The sequence below is a fragment of the Micromys minutus genome, assembly GCF_963924665.1.
Source record: "Micromys minutus genome assembly, chromosome: 2".
NCBI lineage: Eukaryota > Metazoa > Chordata > Mammalia > Rodentia > Muridae > Micromys > Micromys minutus.
In genome coordinates, this window is record NC_137971.1 from 13,711,628 (window position 1) to 13,717,483 (window position 5,856).

At 45.4% G+C, this 5,856-nt stretch overlaps 1 pseudogene across 1 annotated transcript; it reads left to right on the top strand.

The window, feature by feature from the left end:
* Positions 1–5,191: 5,191 nt before the first annotated feature.
* On the top strand, positions 5,192–5,467 carry LOC308416978 (cAMP-regulated phosphoprotein 19-like; annotated as a pseudogene). Its single transcript has one exon. The product of its transcript is annotated as a cAMP-regulated phosphoprotein 19-like (transcript).
* The last annotated feature ends 389 nt before the right edge of the window (positions 5,468–5,856 follow it).

The window sequence follows — 5,856 nt, forward strand, 5'->3', positions numbered from 1 at the left end:
AGGGAGCCTTGGTAGTGAGTGGGGGGAGGAGGGCGTCTATTCAGATTTGAGCCCGTCTTTGTTCACACAGTCACAGACGCGCTGCAAAGCAGATGACGGGACACGGAACCACAGAGTTCTAGGTCTCCGCATCACTGTCTTTATCACTGCTTTCTATTGCCCGCAAGCCTCTTCCACCAGGCAGATTCAAAAGCAAAACATCCCCCACCCATAATCCCTAGCTGTGCCCCCCTCCATGGCTTCCCTTTCTCCATAAACACTGTTCGCCATCTGACAGCCCATATGGCTTCTCTTCCCCCTGCCGCACACCCTTAATCTGTTTTTCCTCCAAAGAAGATGATTATGACACAGGGAATCTGTCCAATGTCAAACCTCAGTGCCTAGAACAGTGCCCAGTATCCGGTCGTCCCAGGATGAATGAATGTTAGTTGAAGGAAAGAAATGAAGCAAAAGATGGAGTGGAAAGGAGGGAAGGAGACATAGAACACTCGGCATCCCAACAGACATATGCTATGCATACAGCTACAGATTGCTTTTCTGAAAGATTATCTATTTTTATTTCAAGTGTATGAATGTTTTGCCTACATGTATGTATGCGCACCATGTGTGTGCCTACTGTCCATGGAGCCCAGGAAAGGGTGTAACGTCCCTTGGAACTGAAGTTTGCTGACAGTTCACTGGAAACACATTTGGGTCCTATGCAAAAGCAGCCAGGGCTCTGGCCCAGTCCTCCGGCCCTCACAGTATATTATTATAGTAGTGATGTATATATATATATATATATATATATATATATATATATATATAATTATTATATTAAAATTAAAGACAATTTTCATCTCTCTGGCAAGAGCGCTCAGTAGTCCTGTGTGTGGAAAAGATGAGCTGCCCCACTGGCTGGTATGCCCAAAGCCATGGATCTGATCCCAGTACTGGATAAAACCTAGGCGTGGTGACACAAGCCGGAACCCTAGTGCTTGGGAGAAGAAGGCAAGAAGAATAGAAGTTCAAGGTCATCCTTGGCGACATGAGTCCAGGCTAGCCTACATTACATGAGACTTTGTCTTACAAGAAGAAAAAGAAAGGAAAGATGTGTTCTGTGGATGCCAGGACCCTAACGGGTATCACTGAGGGGTCAGTGGGGTGGCTCCCAGGTAAAGACACTTTCTGCCAAGCCTACAGCTTGAGTTCAATTTCAAAGACCCATGGTGGAGAACCAACTCCTACAGTACTCCTCCCCAAAGAAGTAAATGTTATGTTTATTTTAAATTTTTATAGGTAAAATTTATTTAAAAAAAGAGAGTATCGCTGCTGAGTGGTAGTGGCAACACAACATAAGGCTTTAACCCCAGCACTCGGAGGCGGAGGCAGGCAGATCTCTGAGTTCGATGCTAGCCTGATCTACGGGAGTGAGTTTCACAACAGCCAGGACTACACAGAGAAACTGACTCAAAAACAAAAACGAAAACAAAAAAGAGCGACATGTGATGGGACCAGTGGGGCACAGACAGACAGACAGACACCACCTTGCCAGACCACCCTAAACACCAGGACTTGCTTGACGTTAACTGTGAGCGTGGTTCACAGCCCATGAATGTTAGACTCAGTGATGGCTCTTTTGACCAGCTCTGGGTTTCCTCAGCATTTCCTGTAAGGAAGCAGGTCCAGGCAGCCCATCCGACTGCAACCTGGCTTCTGATTTGACCCCTGAGACTCTGTGGGCTTGATTAGAGGCTACCATCATCCCCTAGTACTGTTAGATGAGGTCAGAGACTCAAACAGCCAACACCAGAAGCCGAGCAGAGGTAGGCATGCTTACTGAGAGATTCATTTCTCAGGCTAGTCTGGGTCAGCAGCCTACTCAGGACCACCACTCACTTGCTTTCAACCTCAAAGAACCAAGCATCACAGACCACGCTCACAAACCTAAGGCTTGACTCGGGGTAAATGTTTACAGCAGGTACCCACGGGCATGATCCTCCCACAACCAGTATCAAACGGGCTCTATGAACTATGGGATTCTTTTTTGAAAAGCAGATCCCAGCCAGGTACAGCGGTGCACACCTGAACCCCAGCACTTGAAAGGTAAAGACAAGATGACTAGGAGTTCAAGGGCAGTTTGAGCTACAGAGCAAGTTTGAGGCTAACCTTGGCTTGTAAGATCTTGACTCAAAGCCACAAAGCAGCAGGTCCCAAGAACCCAAGTTCCAGGATGTACTTGTGTATGAAGATTGGGTCCAAGGCTCTGCACTTTTCCAAAATTGTTTATTATGGTAAACCAAACATGACATAATATTTATTTGTCATTGAACTTAGCCTATATCATTGAACTATTAATTAGCTGGTATCGTCAAGTGCATTCACACAGCTGTGTAACCATTACCAACATCTGCCTCCAGAATTCTTTTCATCTCACAAAACCGATCATTTGCCTCCATCAAACACCAATCCCCCATTCCTCTCCCATCCCTATCCCCTGGCAGCCACCGAATATCATCTGCCTCTATGTATTTGACGACTCTAAGGACCTCATGTGAGTGGAATGAGACAGGATTTGAGAGGCTGAGGGGTGGCTCAGAGGTAGATCTCTTGCTTAGCACATTGAAGGCCGTGAGTTTTATCCCCAGCAGCAACACAACCATTATTTGGGTAGCTGTGGCTCCTGCCCATGGTGCATGTGTAAGGTTATTGACTTATTTCATCTTGTGTATAGACAAGGCTCACCAGAACTGTAGTTTAGATCTGAATTTCCTTCCTTTTAAAGTCGGGTAGTATTGATTATAAACATTGTGGTGGTTTAAATCACAGTGGTCCCATTGCTGTGAATGCCTGGTGACCAGGGAGTGGCACTATTTGAAAGGATTTTTGAGATTTTAAAAGTCCATGCCAAGCCGTGCCTGTGTGTGTGTGTGTGTGTGTGTGTGTGTGTGTGTGTGTATGTGTGTACCTGTCTTCCTCTCTCTCCCTTTCTCCCCTCTCCCTCCCTCTTTTCTCTCTGTGGTCAGGATTTAGTTCTCAGCTACTTCTCCAGCACCATGTCTGCCTGTGTGCTCTTATGTTCCCCACCATGATGATAATAAATTAAACCTTTGAAACTGTAAGCCAGCTCTCAGTCAAATGCTTTCTCTTATGAGAGTTGCCGTGGTCATAGTGTCTCTTCATAGCAATAGAACAGTGGCTAAGACAAGTATATACCACACTTTGATTATACAACCATCTATTGCTGGACACTTAGGGTGTCTCCATGTTTTTGCTCCGAGGACAACGCTGCTGTGAACAAGGCTATAGGCTTTCTTCAAGTCCCTGCTGTTTGGCCGTTTATGTCCCCAGAAATGATACTTCAGGACCATATGGTGATCATATTTTTAATTCTTCCGTGAACAAGCAGACTGTTTTATACAGGGGCTACCCCAGCTACATACTTGCTAGTGGTTCACAGCCCTCTAGCCTGTCTACACTCTTGCACTTTCCATGTCTGCTTTCCTAGGAGCAGTCATCCCAGTAGCTAGACAAGACATCCAAGGCTTTGGGGCTGCATCTCCCTAAAACAAGGCATGGCTAAATGTTGTCTAATGTGCTTCCCAAATCTTATTTGATGAAAGAATGCCATGATTCACTTCACCTAGTTTTCTTCTTTTTTAAAAAGGATTTATTTATTTGTTTATTTGTTTGTTTATATACACTGTTGCTGTCTTCAGACACACCAGAAAAGGGCATTGGATATTATTACAGATGGTTGTGAACCAACATGTGGTTGCTGGGAATTGAACTCAGGACCTCTGGAAGAACACTCGGTGCTCTTAACCGCTGAGCCATGTCTCCAGCTCCCTCACCTAGTTTTCAAAGGTAGTTATTTTGTTGTTTTGCTTTGGGAGTTCTCTATAAAGTCTAAATATAAATCCTTTGGCAGGCATGTGACTTGCAAGCATTGTCTCTCACTTGAAGATGTGACTTTTACTCTGTTGATCCTGGCTGCTTTGTTTTTTGTTTTGCTTTGGTTTATTTGTTTGTTTGTTTAAAACAGTCTCTTACTGTATTGCTCAGGTTGGTTTCAAACTAGTGGGCTCAAGGGATCCTCCTCCCCTAGCCTAACCATCTGGGCCTGCAAAAGTTTTATACTGCTATCTCAGGGAAAAATTTCAAAATATCTCTGAAATCCAGTTTCTCTGTTGTCTTTTTGTTGAAACGCCGTCCGAGAATGGAGCCATGTGAGGAGATCGCTGAATGCTTGTGAGAAAACAACAAGAAACTAAGAGCCTTGCGGCATCCATTTCTTTGAAACACAGACTTGTGCCTGGATTGTACTTTTGTGCCCCTCCCCGGTGTAGCTGATAGGAGTGAGTTTACCTTGGTGATTCATCACCTCCGGTCATTGCTGTGTGTTTATACGCCTCTGTGGAAAAACATGGCTGCCGTCTGCAGCTTGTCCTCGTGAGTGTAGACTTTATTCCAGTGACTCCTCTTAACCGGCGGGATATAAAGCGTGTGATGCTCTGAATAAAACTGGCTATCGAAAGAGACTTAAGTCCCACTCACTTCCCGGAGCAACACTTTCGTCACCTGCACCTTCTGTATAACACCAAAGACGTTGTCGCCAAACCCCACATCATGGCATTCTTCCTCGTGCTTCCTTTCAAGCATTTTGTAGTTTCGGGTGTTACCTATAGGGTCATGGATCCATTTTTAAATGTTAAATCCATCCTTATGCCAGTGGATACCCAACGCCATTTTGTTGAAAGACTTTCCACCAGGGTCCTACTCTCCCTGGCAAAACAGCCGACCATATATAAGAATATTTACTTCTAACTGTTTGGTTCCACCCATCAGCACGTCTACCTTCGTGAGCCATCTGTTTGTGACTGCTGTGTGGTGATGGTGCATTTTTGTGACTTTCGCTTGCATGAGTGACTGTGCTGTGATTGGCTGGTGCCGACAAGGTATTTTATTTGCATGAAAAGCAGCTGTGACCGGTGCAGGGCCTCTTGTACCTTTCTTGCCTGTACAAGAAGGATATTCAGCTAATTTTGTGTGGGGGTGAGGGAGCTAATGGGAGATTCTGTCGTGTAGTACTGGTCTTCAAGTATTTCATTAAGACAACAAAGATCAGGCTGCCTGGTCGCAGGGCCGGAGGTGCAGGGATAGAAGAAGCACCAAGTCCGCAGAAGTTCGGGAGGCAGAGGAGCAAAAGGAAATGCAAGCTAAAGTGACTAGTCCAGAGAAAGCTGAAAAAGCAAAGTTACAAGCACGGTATCCTCATTTGGAACAAAAGCCCGGCGGTTCTGATTTTTTGAAGGAAAAGATTGCAGAAGGGGCAAAAGGATTTTGACTCTGGGGAACCACAACATGACAAAAGCAAAGATGAAGAGCAAGCGAGGATGAGACAGGGGTCACTGGGGACCACACTCCCACTCCACAGGACCCCCGGGAGCAGAATCCATCCCTGGTTGCGAGCAAGCTGGCTGGCTGATTAAAAGACAGGCACTGCGGCACTGCATGAGTCTCCTAATGCCCTGTATTTCTCCTTACTACGTTACTTACCAACTTCTGTTTCCTTCCACTCGCTGTCATTTGAGACTGACAGCTTTGCAGGGAGTGGAGTGTGTGCTACTGCTGTAAGGGAACATGCGTGTGTAGAGGCTGTGGTTAGTTTCACAGCACACAGGACATGGAACAGCCACATAAGTAATACTTGACAATACTCACAATACTTGTACATGTTACCTAGCTGTGTGGGGCTGGCTCCAACAAGTAGCAAAGTTCATTTTACGGCTCTGATTGCTGTTCTTGTTTAATAGAACCTCTGCTCTATTGGTTTCTTCTGTATCTTTCCTTTCGAAGTTTCTAAGACAGAAGGTC